Consider the following 22425-nt stretch of genomic DNA (forward strand, 5'->3'; position numbering starts at 1 on the left):
GAGAGAGAGAGAGAGAGAGAGAGAGAGAGAGAGAGAGAGAGAGAGAGAATGTACTTCAACTTACACTGTTGAAATAGTTGAAATACATTTGTATAAATTTAATGTTGCATGGTTAAAGGACGATAGGATGAAATAATTGGTTAATAAAGAGAGGAAATTAAGGTCGGAATTAAATTGGTATATATTTATAAAAAATGTACACTAAATGCCTGAACACTAGCTCTGTGTGGAAAATAAAATTGTATAAATTAATCCTAATGCAATGGCAGCCCAGAGACAGATAAAGCTTAATATCGCCAAATCCTTCCCCTCAAGACCAATTCCCAAGCGGTACCGCAGGCGGTCCCTAACGAACCCGGGGGCCCCGACAGGTGAAGAAATCCGAGTATTCATTAGGAAGGGCTGGCTTTGGCCCAGCGGCAATCTCAGGGGCCCCATCACAGCCACTCTGGAGGAAATAAATCTTGAGGGGGGAGAGGAGGGGGGCCAAGGGATTTTATTGCCAACGGTTTATATACATTTTAATAGTTTACCACATAAAAATACTTGTGATGTTCATGCAGGATGTGGGCTCGGTAGCAATAAAGATTAGCATAATAAAATAGAAAATGACATTAAACAGCCCCACAATAAAACCTTCTTCAAGGCCACATAAAACGGAATGAAAATCAAATAAGTGCAGCTGAAAATATAAAAATTAAAAATAAAAAGTAAAAATTATCACACTAACTGTCCGAATTTCCAATCCATTACAAAAGACTGATCTACATGACTGTAATAAGGCCTCAGCTAGGAGTAAGGATTTGAGCTTTGGGGCTCCACGAAATCTTCAAATTCCTCTCCAATCCTTATTTTTTCAAACCTTGCTTCCTCTTCTATTCCTGGGAATCATCCGAGATGCCTGATAAGAAGATGGCCTCAAGACCTTCTATAGTAGAAATATTATCAGAGTGATACCAATTGTAATCTAACATTAATTTTAAAAGATTTATTTTTATGTAAATATAGTTGTAACTTTCAATAAATTAATAAAAAAAAAAAAAAAGAAAGAATGAACTGAAATTCTATTAAAATCATTGAACTGATTTATCACTTCCATAGACAGTATTCTATGCAGGTTCTAACTCCTAAGTCCTATACTCCACTTCAGCAAACATTATATTAAACATTATAATCCTCCAATTTAAATCAATTACTTTTTTTTTAATTTTGGAAATGTAATTCACATTAAAATCACATTTAAAAAAGAAATTATGGTATAAACTATAAATTTTTTAAATTGAAATTAGAGGTTTTACGTGTTAACTTTTAGATTTATTAAATTGGAGAACGTGAGTTTTGCGAGCTATAAAGTGTTGCATATATAGTAGTTAGCTATATATAAATTGGTACATAATAACCAAGGCCATTCTTATTGGTTCCAAGCGCCTCCTTCATTCCTTCCCTTACTGTCCTCTACTCTTCCACAAGACCAACCATAACCAACCGATTCACTTATATCCTACAACAAAAAATCTTGGTGTCACCTTCGACCAACACCTCTTCTGGAATAATCGCATTTCCCAAATCACACGCAAATCCGTAACTGTACTCAAACAATTCCTAAGATTTCGTAATTCCATTCCTCAGATCACCCGCTCCTATCATCCTGTCTCGTCTTCCCCCACTTCGACTACGGTTCCTTGGTCAATGGAGGGCTATCTGCAGGACTAGAGTTGAGACTGAAGAGACTCATGAATTGCTTCGTAAGATTTATCTTTGGATTCCCAAGGTGCTCTCAAGTCTCCCGCTGGTATACCGAGTTGAAGTGGCTCTATCCAACCTCCCGAAGGCAATACCTCCTTGGTGTTTTCCTATTCCAAGTTCTTAAAAAAAAAAAACCTACCTATATCCTTGATCTGCTCACTCTTCGTTCATCCATCCACTCATTAAACACCAGATCCCAACCTATAGAACCCTCCTATAGAACCACCTTCTTTAGCAAATCCTTCGTCATACGTACTTCTGGAATTGTCTTCTCATCTCCATTCGCCAGTCCTCGTCCATTCTTCCGTTTAAACAACACCTATTCCTCCACTTATTGTATAACCAAATCTCCGCATCATTGTAATCAAATAAATAGCCATATGTTGATTAACAATATAAACAGTAGTTAAGCCAATATTTCAATGTAATTTTATTTTACTTACTGAACTTGTAAATGCTTGCCAGGAAAAAACCTTAATGTATGAAACATATATTTATTCTTAGGGGACATATGTCCCAGAGTAAAATTATTTTTTCATTTCATTTCATAGTATAATGTAAAATGACATAACCTATGTTTATAGCTTAATTAATGAAGTTCCAACAGAAATTTCAGCACTTTTCTTTCTATGTTCTTTAGCCTGTTTTTGAGACCTCGACAGCAATGTAGTAGAAGAAGCCGCTGCGATTTTTGGACCTAAGAAAAAAAAAAGAAAGAAAGAAAATAGTGAACTTATTTGAGATATATGTACGTGTGTGTAATGGACAGAGGCTTCCCCCTTGGCGAAATCTTGCCTACCCCCATGCATATATGTATGTATGTATGTATATGTATGTACGTATGTGTGTTTGTAATGGGCTGAATCCTGCTCCCCCAAGAAGAAATCCTGCATACGTCCATGAATGCAATTCAAAAACTAGTTGAAATGTCGAAGGCTATATCGATAAAAAAACTGCGCCAAATTTTAAGAAAATTTGAGTCAAAATAGAGTCTGCCAATTATACTAAGATGGAATAAGGAATGGCTAATGTTTCAAAACGTTAAAAAAATAATTTTCTTTTTCGGAGCTTCATATGTTTAAAACCACAAACAACACTAGGAAATATGGGACCGTAAAGATCAAAAGTGAGTTGAAATGCCATAGTATGACAATTTATTTTTTAAGACCATATGTTTTATACCACATATAGATTATATATGAGATATGTTTATGACAAGGTCATAAGGTCTTAAGCTTATTTCCACTACCTTTAAGAAAGATACAATTAAAGGTGTTCTCATTTAGGATAATTAATTGAAAAGTTGTAATATTTTTAAAAAAGAGAACCTTAAAATTTATTGTTCATAATGTTGGTAGAAATTTACTCTATAATATATCCAAATATACTGCCTTTTCCATAATTTCAGCTTAAATAAACGTTTTTCAGGAGTTATTGACATTTTACTTTACAGCCACAATACGGCGCATCATGCGACCTAACTCTTATAGCAGTCTTGTGTCGCGGGTCTGCATAGTGTATGTTTCGTCGAGAAAGTTTCTCTTGACAGCATAGAACCCACTGGAAAAAAATCAGGTGTTACATCTCAATTTTTGAGTCGCTAAGGTGACTGGTCAAAATTAATGAGTCGGCCAAGTAGAGTGAGGGCGAATAAAAATGGCTGCTGTTTCAAAACGTTAAAAAAAAAAAATTAATTTTTCTTAAAAATTCTTGTTATCTTTAAAACTACCAAGAAAACTGAAAACCTAATAGAAAATCATTTAAAGTAGAGTAAATTTGCTGAAATATGGATTCTAATAGTTTACGTTCAATAGTTCTCGAGATATATTTTTTTAAAAAAGCAACATTTTATAACAAAATAACAAAAAAATCAGTAGTTATGGAATTTATTTTGGGAAATCTATATCTCAGGATCTATTTTATGTAAAATGTCTATTATCACTCACACAAATGATAGTTTAATGTAATAAAATAGTTCATGACGTAGGAGTTGAAAGTTTTATGATGTTAGAAAAAATAAATTTACAAAATGTATTTTTGTTATATTTTTATTATTCTATGTTTATTTATCTTTGTAGTAGTAGTAGTTTGTATGATATTTAGTTGCTCTTTAGTTTTAATGCTGTTTTATTTTTTGTATTCTTTATAGTTGCTATCATGTTACATATTGTATATATTATTCAATGTTATACAGAAATAGGCAAAAATTAGCTATTGTTGAAATTAATAGCTAAAATAAACATGGATACGATATTTATTCATCAATAATTCATTCATGAATAAGGTCAGTATCCATGGCAACTTTAGCTAGTAGTTTCAACTATATCTGATTTTGTTATAGTACATTTACTCTTCCTAATAGATTATTCCAAGTAAACCACAATGGTTCCTATTCATCCCTCTATTTTCAATCCGCTGGTGTTCCTCAAGATAGTATCCTCGGTCCCATCCTCTACATCGTTTATACAGCTGACATCCCAACAACTCCTAACACTATCCTTACCACGTTTGCTGAAGACACATGAGTGCTTACAGTTACTAATAGCCCTTTGATTGCATCCCAAACTCTCCAGTCCCATATCATAATCCTCGAAGAATGGTGTCGAAATTGAAGGATAAAAATAAATCCCAACAAATCACATTTACTCTTCGTCGTAAACCTGCCGACTGCCCTACAGTATACTTTAATAATGTGGCTCTTACCCCTGTAGAACAGATTCGTTATCTTGGACTACATCTTGACAAACGACTAACCTGGAATCCTCACACAAGACTGAAAAGACAGAAAACTGTACGTAGATTCCGACTATTACAGCACTTACTAGAAAAACGGTCTAAACTTCCAACTCATTACAAAAGACTGATCTACATGACAATAATAAGGCCCATCTGGACATACGGAGTTGAGCTTTGGGGCTTTACTAAACCTTCGAATTCCTCTCGTATCCAATCCTTACCATCCAAAATCCCAAATTTTCCTATTTTGTTACTAATAAAACCATCCTTAAAGACCTAAATGTTCCTTATGTAACCGATCTAGTCCGAACCCGATATCATTCCTTCCATTTTAAACTCTCTAACCACCCAAACCCACTAGTTTCTAACCTAGTTTCCTCTTCCATTCCTGGCAATCCTCCGAGGCGCCTGAAAAGAAGATAAGATGGCCTCGTGACCTTATATTGTAAAATGTTTTTAGAGTTGTACTACTGGGTAGTTTCTCTACATGCTGTATTATATCATTATCATTATGTCATTATAATCAAATTTGCTAGTTGTATTTTTTATACAGTTGTAAATATCAATAAACAAATAAATTTATAGTTAAGGCTAATTTAAGTGCCGCTAGACCACTGTGGAGCATGTAGACTACACGTGCCCTGCCATGTAGAACACAAGAGCAGACACAGAGGGGAGCTACATGATGTAGGACCTTCGTGAACTGAGAAAGATGCAGATATATCTGTTCCCCGAGGGAGGGCACGTAGTCTCTATCGCTGTAACAAATGGTCCTCGCAGGGCTACTGCAAAATGTGATCTCTCTTCAAAGATGCATTTTGCAGCCATGAATACATTGCTATGGCTATTCTTCAAAAACTTATTATACAATTATAAACACATTATGCAGCTGATTTTCTTCTTTTTTTTTTATTAATTTGTCTAGTTTTAACAATTTATATTACTTGGATATACGCAATATATTTTTTTTAACTTCACAACTTAATTAAAACTTGTCATTTCAGATGGAAATAAGTAAATTTAATCAATTTCTTTACAATGCTTATTAATAATAAAATATAATCTAAAAATAAAATTAATAATATACAAGGAGAAGATGGTAGGGGGTACGGTGAATATAAAACACAAATAAGTTGAAGTAACTTATTTAAGCATGCCAACGTTTCGGCCAGAATTTTTAGCCTTCAATTCAAGCATTCAAGAAATTCTTAGCCCTGATAAAGACTAGAAATTCTGGCCGAAACGTTGGCACGCTTAAATAAGTTACTTCAACTTATCTGTGTTTTATTTTGAACGCACCTCCAACTATCTTCTCTTCATGAAGTTTATATTCTAATTGGAAGTTTTCTCCACCTCAACAATTTCAAAAATTAAAATAATCAACTTCCTAAAAAAAGAAAATTCAGAATATTTATGGTAATATAAAGATTTTTTTTCTTGATATTTTCGTCTTTTCTTGTCTATAATTCTACTATCTTCTCCTCGTATAAGTTATCCACAGTCAACTATCTCTCATGATTAAAAATCAATAATAATGAAAAATAAGTATTATAAATATAAAATATTATTTATTTATTATTATTATTAATTTTATTTTATTTCTCGACCTTTATTTAATCTCAAATTACTTCTTTACTTTCCTTCTTTTAGTGTTTTTAATTTTATTTTCTATTCAGAGAGAGATTTTCTTTATTTTCTATGAATTTTTTTTTCTTTTCATTTAGAGAGAGATTTTATTTACTTTCCATATATTTTTATCTTTCCATTTATTTATTTATTGTTATTCTTCTGTTATTTTATTTTAGTATGAATGTAATCAGTTATCACTATTACCTATTGCCTAACAATGATGTAGCAGATATTCATCAATAAATAATTCTAAATTAAAATTTTGTTTTCTCATATCTGATTTTCTATTTTTACGTGTTATTACATCTCCTGTTCATTTTTAACCTAAAATTTTATATATATCTTTTTAATTATTTTTATTGTATATTTGAGCATCTTATGCATATCTGTTGTTTTTGTATCTTTTTTAACCGTTATGAAACTCAACAAAATGGAACAAAACGGCAGCAAATAAATAGTTTTAACTATTTTGTGTTCTGTTCTGACCACACCTGGACCATATTCGTCCTAATTTATACAATAAAAAAATATGTTCGAAATTTTCGCCTTCCCTTGCCTTGGAACAAATTACTTCTTAATTAATTATTCTTAATTAATTAATTTATACAATAAAAAAAATTTGTTCGAAATTTTCGCCTTCCCTTGCCTTGGAACAAATTACTTCTTTATTTTCCTTCTTTTAGTGTGTTTAATTTTGTTTTCTATTTAGAGAAAGATTTTCTTTATTTTCTATGATTTTTATTTTTCATTTAGAGAGATTTTATTTATTTTCCATATATTTGTATCTTTCCATTTATTTATTTATTGTTATTCTTCTGTTATTTTTTTTTGGTAGGAATGTAATCAGTTATCACTATTACCTATTGCCCAGCAATGATGTAGCAGATTGTAATATTCATTAATAAATAATTTTAAATTAAAATTTTGTTTTTTCATATCTGATTTTCTATTTTTACGTGTTATTACATCTCCTGTTCATTTTTAACCTAAAATTTTATATATATATTTTTTATTATTTTTATTGTATATTTGAGCATCTTATGCATATCTGTTGTTTTTGTATCTTTTTTAACCGTTATGAAACTCAACAAAATGGAGCGAAACGTCAGCAAATAAATAGTTTTAACTATTTTGTGTTCTGTTTTGACCACACCTGGACCATTTTCGTCCTAATTTATATTAAAAAAAAATTTTGTTCGAAATTTTAGCCTTCCCTTGCCTTGGATTTTTTTTTTTTTTTTTATCGCTATAATTTTTTTGCATCTGTAAAATAATGAGTTAATGTGTCAGGGATGTCATTTTTCACAATATTCCGTAAAAAGTTATTAAAATATCTATGTAATTTATCGTGTAACTGTTCGTATCGTAATAAGAGTGTGGTTCGTCACAGTTGGAATGCGTAGGTCGGTGTGAGTTGTCTCGTTTGAAACGTAGAGTGGAGGGTTCGTTGCAAGTCTTGAAAATTTGCATTTTTTTAATCTTTATCTTTTTAGTCGGTCGATAAACTTGGCAGACATAAGTCCATATGGATTTTAATAAATAACTGTATACGCTAGATTTCTATCTGAGGGATAATTTAGAACGTCTGTGTAGTATAGAATATAATTGCCTCTGTCGAAAATTTAGCGGTTTGTCTTGACGTATGGGCCCCCATGTCAACCTTCTGTCATATGTAAGTCCTGAATAAGTTACAGTTTTTGTTTTTGGTATATTGGATCGTCTATGTAAACTTTGCAAAGTTTTGAAAAGTTTACAAGTTGGTAAAAAATCACTATAGAGATAATATGAAAAATACGAGTCCACCAATCAGCATAAAATTTGGGAACGTATGTGATGCGGACACTGTTCCAGAGTTTTAAATTTTAGGGTTATTTTTTTATGGAAGTAATTCATGGCACTGTATGTAGGGTTTTGAGATATAAGAAGATAGAGAAATAAGTAGAGAAGTGAAGTTTATTATTCTCCTAACAGGACGGTTTACCTAGCTTGGATTCGCTTACATTTACAAAGACAATATCTCTATTATTCTAAGAGGACTCTGAATTAGCTCAACCGAGCCAGAGATTATGGAAGGAGGAGACAGAACCCCTGGCTGTATGGTAGTCTCTTTAGTAGTCCTCTATGGTTGTCTCTTCAACCATATCCAATATTTGTACAAGGCTAAAGGTCTCAGTAACATATATTTATGTAATAAGCTCTTCCGAATATAAGTATATAAATAAATATAATATATAACCTTAAAATTACATAAACATTTTGTAAATAAGTGGTCATTAATCCAACAATAGGGATATTTATAATTGTTATGTTATATTATAATTGTTATTATATTATATTGTATTGTTATATGTTATGAATTTTTGGGAAACTTGTTTTGTAACCTTGTAATTTTAATGAGATAATAAAATCTTCAACAGATTCGTAACATTATCTTTCCTCCATCTCACTTGTTTCTCGTTTCCTTTCCTAGTTTTTTCCATTACTTTATAATTATTTCATCAATTACTTTATTAGAGTTTTAAAACGTCCGTGACAAAAAAACACAAACCAAACACGAGCAACTAACCTATCAAAACACACAACAGACAAAATATGAGCACAGCTGGTTTGTTGCGTGACGTCATTCTCAAATTAACGGATCTATTAACAGATTCTCAACCATGTTAAATGTTATATCGTTTTCACATGCTATAAATTTTCACACACTTTAACATGCTAAACTAATGATAATGTATATCCCAAACGATTCTGCCAATATGTTTGAACCCTTTCGTCGTAAACCCACTGACTGCCCTACAGTTTCATTTAATAATGTTACTCTTACCACCTGTCGAACAGATCCGCTAGCTTGGACTACATTTGGACAAACGATTAACCTGGAATCCTCACACAAGACTGAAAAGACAGGAAACTGCACGCAGATTCCGACTATTACAGCACAAACGGTCCAAACTTCCAATTCATTACAAAATATTGATATACATGACAATTATAAAACTTATCTGAACATATGGAGTTGAGCTTTGGAGCTCCACTAAACCTTCGAATTCCTCTCGTATTCAATCCTTACAATCCAAAATCCTTCGTAAAATCCTCAATGCACTTTACTTTGTCACAAATAAAATCATACATAAAGAACTTAATGTTCCCTATGTAACCGACCTAGCCCGAGCCAGATACCACTCCTTCCATTAAAAACTCTCAAACCCCCTAACCTAGCATCCTCTTCCATTCCTTACAATCCTCCGAGGCGCCTGAAAGAAAATTGCCACGAGACCTGCTAATGTAAAATGCCAGTGGATAGTTGCTCTACACCCCTGTAACACTAAATTTAACAAAGATCAAATTTACGGAATGTATTATATAATATATAGTTCTAAATTTCAATAAACACATTAAAAAAAAATGTTGCTCAAGAAATGTGTTATATAAAAAAAAGAATAAAGACCTAAATTATTAACACAGTTTTGATATAAAAACTCCTCTATGTATTCAATAACTTATTTCGTCAGGATGTACGAAAAATAAAAAACAATTTTGAATAAAACATATATAATTAATAATAATTTTGATTTACTCAGTAATTAAACGTTCAATTGAATGTTCTGTAATATTAAATAGATCTTATCTTCGTTGAAATAGTTTCACAGGAATAAAATGTGTTTTTTTTTGTTAATCTTCCTCTAAACTAGGTATCTTTAATTTCGTTAATTTAAAATAAATAACATTGTTAGAAATAATAAATAATTGATAAATATAAACATTAAAGAATTTTATGAATAAATGAAGTATAAAAATAGAACAAGTTTTAAACTGGAAAAGCTGAGACCATCCAATCTTTCCCGATTACATTACTGCTTCGTTGTCACTTATGAAACTGTTGAATTCTTGAAAAAAACATAATTCATATTCGTTTATTAAGATTGTTATTATTCTCATCAAAAAATAAAAAAAAAAATTATAAAATCACAAATATAACCGTAACTTAGAAAATAAGCAGTAACAAATATAATTAATTCCTTAATTTCTTTATTAGTAGCTATTATTAACTTTTTCATTAAATTAATCTTCAGTGCGAAATCGTATTGTTGATAAATTGATTTTTTATTGATGAAGTGAACTAACCCCATTGGTTTTAATTAGTTCACATTAACGAGAGTCTGCTATGTCTCGCTACTTACAGTTATATAATCACTAGCAAGATAATACCGTATAGATAAGTTGCTGCTTTTAGTATGTTAATATGTTATGAAATCAAATAGCGCACAGTAATTTCCATAACTGTTATAGTGAGGCCTCCGGGCTTGAGTTGAGTCAATGATTTTCCGTCAACGTGTAGCCAAAAATAGAACGGGGGGGGGGGTGTTTATATTGTCTACTAATGTCTGGCCTTTAGTGAGCAGAGTTGACTTCCCAATCGATTATATGCCTTATCGATATTCAGCAACAGCTATCTCTCATATCGAGTATATTATACAAATTTCAATTGTTATTTAGTTTATATCGATTTTTAATTTTCATACATCTTTCATTTTAGTTTCCATTTGTGCACATACACATTTCATTTATTGTAAAAGTTTGTCGGGGGAATGCGGTCAGCAAAGAATAACGTAAATAAACAAAATAATATTTATTTATTCTATGTTTCGACCTGAGTTTCAGGTCTTCATCAGGGCTATAGAACAAAAGAGTTAACAACAACATTTAGAGAAACATAAAATTGAAAAGAAATAGTATACAAACAAATTTGGAACTATACAAAATATTGAATTGAATCATAAATGATAAAAAATTGATAACTGATAATTTAATAGTAAAAACATTTATTCATTTTCTGTCTACTTGTATATCTTATATTATACATATCTTCTTACCTACGTGAGATTATATTTCATCTTTCACTGTTTTCAATCTACTACCATCTAATTCCACGATTATCAATCAATTTTTTTACTATTCAATTATCAGTTATAAATTTTTTATCATTTATGATTCAATGCAATATTTTGTATAATTCCAAATTTGTTTGTATACTATTCCGTTTCAATTTTATGTTTCTCTAAATGGTGTTGTTATAGCCCTGATGAAGACCTGAAAGTCAGGTCGAAACGTTGGGATAAAATAAATAAATATTTTTTGTTTATTTATGTTGTTCTTTGCTGACCGCACCCCCCGACAAACTTCTCCAATCATTAATCTACGGTCAACTATCTATAACACATTTTATTTATATTTAAGATTAAACTTTTTTTTATTTTTTAAATGTTTGTACATACCAATCGTTGTAATATATACCAATCATTTGTATATACCAATCTTCTCTAATTTTTGTGTATAGGCTTTGAGGTCACTAAATAGGCAGTAGCTACTGTCGTAGGACACATCACACAGTCTACTCATGGCTGTGATTTTCTCATAAGTGTCATCATTTATTATTATTCATCCATTTTTTTTTGTTTTATTAAAGAAGACTTTAAGTGATTTATATAGTTTGTAATAATAAATTTCGTGTATTTTCTCTTTTGTTTCATTTTTATAAAATTCTATTTGTCTTATTTTATTTCACTAACATTGCTAATCCTATACTTTATTATTTATTAATTTTATTTACTTCATTTATGATATTGATAATTATATATATATTTGTTTCTTTGTGCAATGGTTTGATTCTTTTACAGAATTTCCTTTCTTTTCATTATTTTTCAATTTTTTTAATTACTATTTTTATTTATAGTTTCAGAAATTCCTTGAGAAGCTGGATTCCGTTTGCAAAAGTTTCATTGACTGGATCTAATTAAATCTAAATTAAATGAACCGTTTCGTTCAATAGTGGTGTAAGTCAAATCTAGAGGTTGAGATGCAATCGAGCGTAACAAAAGATTAGTAGATGTAAGATTAGTATAAGTCACTATAATATCAAACTATTTAAAACATTTGATGTTAAAGGACTCAGTACTCAATTAAATAATTAATTTTCTATAAAGAATAATTACAATAAGAACATAAACCACTTTCGATTTCAACGGCCCAAACTATATAAAATATCGGAATTTTTTTTTTAGTTTTGACTGCCGTCAAAATAGCCCTGAAGAAGCCCTGCAACGTGGGGCGAAACGTTGGCTCATTAAATTAGTATATTTCTACTATTTGAGTTTTTCTTGACCGCACCCGGACCATATTCCTTTCATCATTATATAAAATATCGGTAAACGTAAATTAATTTTAACTAACATTATATATAATAACTTGTTTTTGTTTTTTACCCGGAAAACATACACGCTATGTGGATTACAATATCGTTTATATATGTGGTATTACTTAAAACTAATTATATGGTTCGTTTTTTAATTTTGAAATTTAAATATTATTGCAGGTTGAGAGATGAACTATTTTAGCTCAAAACGTCGACTTTAATAAAGAATTAAAAAATTAAAATTTGTCATTCATAATAATATAGTTGTTATTAAGTTAATATTTTAAAGTAAAGATCATTTAGTATCTTTATTTTGGGCATATTCGACATCGAAGCTTCATTTACAATAGAAGACCTGTGAAAATTCTTCTGATTTGGACTCTTGAAGAACAGCATACAAACTATTATAGTTATAGTTAGTAATATATATTATAGTTTAACTCGACTCACCCACGGTCATCTCATGAAAAAAGAAAATGCACCGATGTGTCGCTACTGTGGAAACGATCTCACCGTTAGGCATATTCTCACTGAATGTATTGCTCAAGAACCACACCGATTCTCTTCAGATTTACAGGAGATGTTGAGAGAAAATCCCACAACAATAACAAAAATTTAAATCTTTAATATTTACGATTGCATATAGTCTGAATGTCCAGTATAGATAAGTGGATGCAAAATTTAATATAGTAATTTACTAACAACGTCAAATCTAATTGCAACTTTGTAAAATGTAAATTGTAATTGTAAATATGTAATTTTAATTGTAAATATGAAACTTGTAATTGTCATTGTTAATTTGTAACTTCCCCACTTTGTAATTATATGTAACTTTATCACTTTCTAACTTTGTGAATATGTCAATTGTAATCTACAAACTTTGCAAATTCAGTGTAAATGGCCCTAGTGGTCGAAACACTTAAATAAATAAATATTATAGTTGATAAAGACTATAAACCTAAAAGTTCATTACGCACTTCTCTTTATCGAGTTATCATTAGAGAGCACTATATAATGTAGGAATTTTGTAATATTAATATTAAAAATGATATACTATATTTGCATTATTTGGAATAATTCGTTTTTGAACCGAAAGTAAGATTCTAACGTTCAAAGCTTACACTGTTTTCTGTTATTTACTGTACTATATTTAAAAACGGAAATCGTGAGAATTTTTTTTCTTTTTTGTTTACCCTAGATATTAAGAAATGTTTATAAATAGCGGAGCGTATTTCTGAATGTATTTCTGCTGACAGACTCTGCTATGATCAAAAACAAACGCAAGATACTACAAACATGAAATAAAATGGACGCCGATAAAGCAAACAAACTTTCGTGGAATTGAATTATCAAAGCAAACAGAATTGATACGAGCTAATAAACAAGTTGTATTTCCGAAACCATGATGGAAGTTAAATCTTGCGCAAGAGGATAACACTAGTGTTGCTATAGTTACCGTTACTAGGGGCAACAGCATTTCAAAAATAGATAATAGCTGATGATCTCATGCATAGCTAATTAAATAAAATTGTACTCACCATCATCATCTCCATCTACCCATTCTGTGAACTGAAACATGAAATAAAAAATTATTAAAACTTTTAGAAATTTACAACTGTATTAAAAGAAAAAAACAGAAAGACATGACATGAAGATTTTTGAAGAATCCTTTAATAGCACTTCAAAGACCATCTTCTTTACAGGTGCCTTAGAGGATTATCAGAAATATAAGAAGGAACAAGGTTAGAAACTAGAAGTACAAGAGCCCAAGAGGAGAAAGAAATCAGCTATTTCAGTTCAGTTTTTGATTACCTTAATGAAAAATAAATATAATTAACTTTTAATTCTGTAGTGCTCCCACGAAATGAAGGGCCTTCCGTAGATTACGTGATTGATCACCTGGGAACCTTGTTGGCGCTGCCGGTTCGAATCTAGCCTGGGATATTGACTTATTTCTGTGGTGGTCTCACGTTATGAAAGCTTGATCCCCCACCTTGGTTAGAATAGGTTGGTTACCTCTAGATAACCCCCCGTATATCAAAAATGACAAGGAATGGGGGTCCCTAAAAATGAAAACTTTTAACTTCATCTTATATCTTTGAAGATATGTCTTATCCTTATTTTTAGACATTTTTCTGCATTTTAATTTGAATGAATTTTGAATAATTAATGGGACATTTTTTTGAGACAGCCTATGGCCTGTGCTAATACTACGATCTGTAATAGTAACAACTGTTAATTTTTTTTTATTTATTTAATGTAATTTACAATTGTACAAAATAATACAATAAGTAAATATGTTGTATGTTTCATACACACTTATAGATCTTAGGAAGGAACCACCCATTGGTGGTACTTCAAGCATTAATTTAAATTAGAAGGTCCCGTGGCTATATTCTTTTCAGATGCCTCGGAGGATTATCAGGGATTGTTAAAGATGAAAGATTAAAAATTAATGGGTTAGGATGGTTAAGGAGTTTGGAATGAAAAGACGCATATCTGGTTTGGGTCAAATCATTGTAACGATTGGATGCGGGAAGCATTTGATGGTTTGGTGGAGTCCCAGAGATCAATTTCATATGTCCAAATTAGTCTGATTATCGTAGTGTATACTAATTTTTTGTAGTGAATGGGAAGTTTAGAGCGTTTGTCAAGTAAGTGTTGTAGCAATCGGAATCTACGAGCAGTTTCTTGTCGTTTCAGTCTTGTGTGTGGATTCCAAGTAAGTCTCTTGTCAAGATGGAGTCCTAAGTATCGAATCTGTTCAACAGGCGTTAGTGGTGTATTTAGAAAGGGTACTGTAGGACAGGAGGGCAGAGGTTTACGACGGAGAGTAAAGGTGATCTGGTGGGATTTGTCAGGATTTATTTTGGTTCTCCAGTTTTGACATCATTCTTCAATAGATGTTATGTGTGCCTGTATTGTTTGTGATGCATTAGTTGGGTCGTTGTTTAAAGATAGTATACATGTTTTAATTTTTAATTTTAGTTTTAATTTTCATTCGCATGAATTACGCAATTTATTGGATTTTTTTTAGGAATAACATACAGCCCGCACTCTTCAGTCAAGTACCATATTAATTTCAGTGATCTTTCTTAATACTCTTGCCGTGAGATGTGCTATTTTTGGTCTGTATTGATATTATTTCAATTAATAGACTCATAACTTATTGCATTGGAATATATTAAAATTGGATTAAAAAAAAAATAGAATTAGTTAAAAAATGAATGAATAGGTATAGTTGTAATAACTTGGAGGAGATTGAATAAACAAGCAAGACTTTAATTGTAATAAATAAGTATAAAAAATATACGCATCCTTCTTGAGACATTTTGTTTCAAAAATCCTTTAGTAGGACTCCTTCATAATGTTTTATGACTTCAAGATCCTTTCAAAATGTCTCTTGATCGAAAAATGTCATTTTCCCGGAGTAACAAGACAGTTTGAGCCATAATAAAGTGAGTATGTTCAGAAAATTATTCTATAAATTATGAGGGCCTCTAAAAAGTTAAAATTAAAGTCATCACCGAACTTATCTAAGCTGGCAGGTAAGTAATAGATAATATTGGTCTTGTGCAAATCATATTTTCGGTTGGAACTATTTAAACAAAATGGTGGAGGTAAGGAATCAATTTCACGGGTGAGTTACTCCCTCTGGATTCCATTAGACTAAATTCCAGGCTCGAAGAATTCCTTACGCGGTGTACGTGAATAGACTTAGCAATATGAAGCAAATACTTAGTTTAGTATATATAATTAGTTATACTAGTAGTAATTATATCCAATATGTTTCATCAACCACACATATTATTGATTTATAATCTTAATATTTTCTTGAGACTGGTAATTCTTTAATAAATAACTCAAATACTATCCAATTATAGTCTCAAAACTTTATTTATTTTATTCGTCCAACGTTTCGGCCAACCTACCAACCTAAGGTTGTGATAAATGTTTATTAATAGTGTTTGCAGAGAAATAATTTTTGACTGTGTTTTTAATGGGTAATTAACTAATTAGATATAAATGTTTTGACCTGGGCAGAATAGCCTGAATGAAGTTTTAGAGTGTTTTAAATTATATGTTTGCAAAGTGGTATTGAGATGTTCTTGAAGATGGCCGGATTGGCCGAAACGTTGGACGAATAAAAGAAATAAAGTTTTGAGACTATAATTGGATAGTATTTGAGTTATTTATTAAAATATTATTGATATTATTCGAAAACAATTACATAAAATAATTTGATTATTTGACTGCATATTTAGAATGTTTGCTTTTAATTTATAAAATATCTTTTATTGTGTATGTTAGCAAGAAGCCTAATTTTTAAGGTTTTTCTTACCTTCGTATTTACCATTTTTTTCTATATTAAATTTATTTTATATAATGAAATTGAAAGTTAAAACTTAAATACATCTGAAGAATTGTATTTATGAAAAACCCATACATGTGAATTAAATACAAAATTATTATCATAAAAAATATCCACGAGTCTCAACATCTTTGTTTTCTTAGAACTCCTACGTTTCGACCATTCCGGTCATATCTTATTCATAATATCACAGCAAATATTGCCATTGTGAAGTTGGAGGCTATTCTGCCTTAGTCGTAATATATCTAGCTCTATCGACTTTCTTGTATCCACTAATTTATTTATCCTAATTTTATTCAATTTATACCATCTAATACAACTATATCCGTCATTTTATCAATAGATATCCTTGATAATGGCCGAAATGGCTGAAACGTAGGAGTTAATTTATAGTTATTTTAAGAAAATAAACTATATGAGACAATACGAAAAATTTTGTTATAAATTAAATTATATATGAAACTAATTTAATATCATTATATAAACTTTATTTGATTGAATTTTTATTAAAAATTCGCTATTAACAAAATATCTGATTCACATAATTAATTTAAGAATTTATTACTATTGAACTAATTCAATTGTAAATATAAAATTAAATACACCTCACAAATTAAAAATAAAACATATAAATTAAACTCAAAACTATTTAAAATTAATTATACTAAAATGCTCTTCATGCATAAATATCCTTTATTATATTTATGTTTATTGTGTATACATAGTCCTATCTATGTATATTATATTATGTATTGGTTTTGTTTGAAATAATAAAATTAATAGGTTTAATTTCATTATATAAAATTCGTTTTATTAAAGTTTAAGTAAAATTTCACTGCTTACAAAATATTTTATTTAAAATTAGTATATATTCTAGGATCCGATTTATTCGAATCGAAAAAAAAATTAGATGAAATTATATACGATTGTCTAACATTAAACATAAAATCAATATAAATACATAATTTTTTTATTTATTTATTTGTTGATATTTACAACTGTATAAAAAATACAACCAGTAAATTTGATCATAATGACATATGATATGATACAGGATGTAGAGAAACTACCCAGTAGTAGAACTCTAAAACAGTTTACAATATAAGGTCACGAGGCCATCTTCTTTTCAGGCGCCTTGGAGGATTGCCAGGAATGGAAGAGGAAGCAAGGTTAGAATCAAAATTCAAGATGTACTCCTATATTATGTTTTTTTTTCTCACCCCATATTATATAATTTTAATTGATTTTATAAATTAAGTAATTCAACCCTGTGGGTTCAGGAGCACTCCGGGGTCTAACCATAAAGTCGGTTCCCTTAACTGGGTAAAATCTGGCATGATTAAGAACAAATCACCTTCGTGCACAACCGTTATTCAAGAAACAATACATTCTAACAATCTCATGAACCCCTGACTCTTAGTGTATTGTACCCTTCCAAATTTTAATGTTCTTTTTTTTTAATTGTACGAAGATAGTCCGTGTAGTTTAGGTCAATAAATGTATCAAAATAGTAAAATAAAACTATTTATTGGTGACTAACGTTTCACTCCACTTTACAGGGCTTCTTCAAGGCTGTCAGATTGAAACAGAGTTGACGACGAGTCAAAGTCCAGTCAAGTTTTCAATTCATTTAAAGAACATTGACTAACTCCTAACAGTTAGATCCAGTGCCATCTTAAGGCACAGCTTAAAATTAATCATAAAATGCATTTAACTTTGAAAAACTATTAAATCATAATACAACACAATAATTGCTCCCTCTAAGCATGATATTTAAAGATATATTTGTATTCAATTTAAATTTTCGAAGCATATTTTCCCGAATATATGCTTATTGAGCATTTTGAGTCCCAAAAACTCATTTTTGGGCATTGATTCAGAGTACTGTATGTTCCATCTTCTGTTGAACGAATGAACACGTCCCTTCTGAGAGGAAGAGGGTATGTATGGATTTTGCTACCGATGCGTGAAAATTCGGTGGAAATTTTCTAAAGAGTATTGTGCAAAAATGATTGTAATGAAACCTGCCTTAATTATTCCTCTTAATCCTTGAAAGACATAGGAAAATATACTCCTTATGGAGTAAACTACATCTCGACATATTCTCTCATAGTAATTCATTCTACTACATGATATATATTATGCTAGCTTATAATTCAATATTCTTCTTAGAGAATATCACGCAATGACCTATCGATTTATGGCACTCGATATTATACTTTTGATATTGTCGATCATTTTGATAAAGGGTTGCCTCCTGTCAAACTGTCCAACCTTCTTTACTTTAGTTAAACGGCTCAAGGGCAATAGCCGTCCGACTTGAAGAGAAAGTTAGCTAGGCAATATCTGTCAACATACCGCCAACAGATCAAGCCGACGAAGAATGACAATGATGTTAAAGTAACAAAAATAATAAGGTGTAGACAGTTGACCGTAGATTACTGATTGGAGAAAATGGTCGGGGTACGGTCAGCAAAAAATTACCCTATAAGCATAATTACCTTAATATATGTAAGTTTTATGTAACCACTTTCATCTCAGCATTAGGTTTTGTTGTTTGACTGCTAATGATATATTGTGGTATAACATAAAAAAGTAAATTTTTAATTTTGTTGGACAACCCAAATCTAGGCATTATTTGTCAATCAGCTAGTACAAATATCAAAAACATAAATTCCAGGAAGCGATAAATATGATTAATAACTGGTCACTTTCTATTGCTCATAAAAAAAAAAATAAAAAAAATAAATAAATAAAAAAAAAAGCCTCCATTTCAGCCGGAAAATAATAACCCTTCCATCCTCTAATCCATATTTGGGCAATTCTTCGAAATTCTGTACAAACAACGACAAATTCCTAGATAGCTATGTGGCCAGAAAATCTTACATTTAAAACAAAAATATGACGTGGTTGGCAATTCATGTGAGATGAAAGCTCGCCAAGCCAAGCTGATTAAAAACAACTAAACCATCGACCATATCAAATTATAATTTAGTATTTAAATTCATTTACTATCATAAATTTTAATAGTTCAGATTCTTGATTCTTCGGATTGCATAAATAAAAACTTGATAAATCTAATGTATATATCCAAATATTTAGGAAAATAAAATATAAAACATAGGCATTGACGCCCTATAGTCCTAAAGAACAAAAAAAAACTGTGTACAACTACTATCTACACCGATATTCTTGTCCTTGAGCAACAATTCTTCATTCATTTTTTACAAGACCTTTTTAGTAAAATATTTGACTGGTTTTACCTCCTGGTGTACAAACAAAATTGGAATTATACAAAATATTGGATTAAACAATACTAAAAAATTGATAATTGATAACTGAATAATAAAAAATAATTGATTGATAATCATCGAATAAGACATATCTTCTGATCTCTAGAAGACATCATTTCTCATAATATAAGAAATGTAACTAGTATGTAGTAGTAACATTTCTTATATTATGGATATCTGCTACTCTCTTATTCCATGATTTTCAATCAATTATTTTTTATTATTCAGTTATCAATTATCAATTTTTTATTATTTAATCCAATATTTAGTATAATTCCAAATTTGTTTGTATACTATTTATTTTCAATTTTATGTTTCTCTAAATGATGGTTGTTATCCCTTTTGTTCTATAGCCCTGAAGAAGACCTGAAACTCAGGTCGAAACGTCAGGATAAATAAGTATATTTTTGTTTATTTATGTTTTTCTTTGCTGACCCCACCCCTCGACCATCTTCTCCAAACAAAAATAATAATTCACTAGTGTTTATGAATTTAGAATGAAGTTCAATAATGTTCGAATAGTATGTGTATGGCTTTATAAATACCATTAATTAATAAAATTGGTGTTTAAATAAATAATTAAAATGCTAACCCCAAAAACAAACAGCAATCTAAACCTAATTCAGCCAATAGAATAGACCTTACACCTTCTGGGACAAGACATGTCTCAAAGTTCTCACAATTTCTCCTTTTTGGGGAAGGCAACACTAGCAATTTTCACACTTTTATGACATTAAATGCCAAAGGTGGTAACTACTGATCAGTTAAACAAGTTATTGTTTTCTTTACGCGTTCTATAATAGACGATACAAGTAGCTGTCACATTCTTGGCTATATCTACTTTAAATTCCTCTAAAGTCTTCCTTTATCGACACCACTCTTATTTATATATTTTTTTAGCAAGTTCCTATCCCCACTTTCATATGGCGCATAAATGTCTCCTGAGATTGAAGATAAGAATCATTCTAGAAAGTAGATCAGTAATCGAACAAAGATGTCGAAGGACAATCTAGGATACATAGTACTTTCTAGAATACATACATAGTAGTCTCTAAAAGAAAGATATTAAAGCGATTGCTAAGAGAAAGGAACACCAGGAGGTAAAAAGTTCTTGTAAAAAAAGAAGTGCAACAATGAAGGATTGTTGCTCAAGGACAAGAATATCGGTGTAGATAGTAGTTGTACACAGGCGTTAACCCAATGATCATCAATGCCCATGTTTTATATTTTATTTGGATATATACATTAGATATATCAATTTTTTATTTATGCAATCCTAAGAATCTGAACTATTAAAATTTATGATAGTAAATGAATTTAAATACTAAATTATAATTTGACATGGTCAATGGCTTAGTTGTTTTTAATAGTTTTTAATCAGCTTGGCGGGCTTTCATCCAACATGAATTGGCAACCACATGATATTATTTTTTTTTTAAATAGAAGGTTTATTTCTTGAGGTGTCAAAATTGCTGAAATATGCGTTACCAAGTTGATTTTCTGGTCACATAGGTACCTAGGAATATGTCGATGTTTGTACAGGATTTCGAAGAATTGCCCAAATATGGATTAGAGGATGGAAGGGTTATTATTTTAAGGCTGAAATGGAGGCATTTGGGTTGTTTTTTTTAGATGAGCAATAGAAAGTGACCAGTTATTAATTATATTTATCCCTTCCTGGAATTTATGTTTTTGATATTTGTACTAGCTGATTGACAAATAATACCTAGATTTGGGTTGTCCAACAAAATTAAAAACTTGCTTTTTTATGTTCTACCAAAATATGTCATTAGCAATCAAACAACAAAACCTAATGATAAGATGAAAGTGGTTACATAAAACTTACATATATTAAGGTGATTATGGAAATATATTAGTTTAGTGATTCCTCGTGTTTTTGTAAATATATTTATTTAACAAAATACCATAAAATTATTAGGAGTTATAATAAAATAATAAGTAAAAATACCTTACCATTAATAAGAGCGCAGTGGCACAGTGGTAAGGCACAATACTACTTACTCCAGTTCGAATCCGGCTGGGCAGATATTTATTTTCTGTTATACTGTAGCCGTGAATCAGCTTTAGGGGTTACGGAACCCAGCTGAGTTGAACTCAGCCTTATAAAGTGAGTACCCTAAATAGGGTAAAAAAAACTAGCTGTTGAGCATGACTTTGAAAAAATCACCTCCATGTAAAACAGTTGTTCTAAAAACAGTGCTTCCTTACAAAGTAAGAAACCATCACCTTCTATGTTTCGTAGGGGTTCACATTATAACTATTCATGTAATATTTTTTTTTTTTAATAATTTATTTATTGTTATTTACAACTGTATACAGATATATACAACAAGTAAATTTGCTGTAAGTGACATAGTGACATGATAAAAACATGTGGAGAATCTACCCACTGATAGAACTCCAATAACATTTCTAGAGAAGATCTCGAGGCCATC

General features: G+C 30.5%; 1 protein-coding gene across 2 annotated transcripts in view; it reads right to left on the reverse strand.

The window, feature by feature from the left end:
* Positions 1 to 22425, reverse strand: part of Trpgamma (Transient receptor potential cation channel gamma) — a 980713-nt gene that overhangs the window by 681634 nt on the left and 276654 nt on the right. For both annotated transcript variants that reach the window (XM_067052323.1, XM_067052322.1), the window contains exon 2: positions 13843 to 13873. The gene's annotated coding sequence lies outside the window, so the exon portion shown is untranslated. The remainder of the gene's footprint in view (positions 1 to 13842; positions 13874 to 22425) is intronic.

The sequence above is a fragment of the Halyomorpha halys genome, unplaced genomic scaffold (assembly GCF_000696795.3).
Source record: "Halyomorpha halys isolate HHAL.00 unplaced genomic scaffold, Hhal_1.1 Scaffold3.1, whole genome shotgun sequence".
Taxonomy (NCBI): Eukaryota; Metazoa; Arthropoda; class Insecta; order Hemiptera; family Pentatomidae; genus Halyomorpha; species Halyomorpha halys.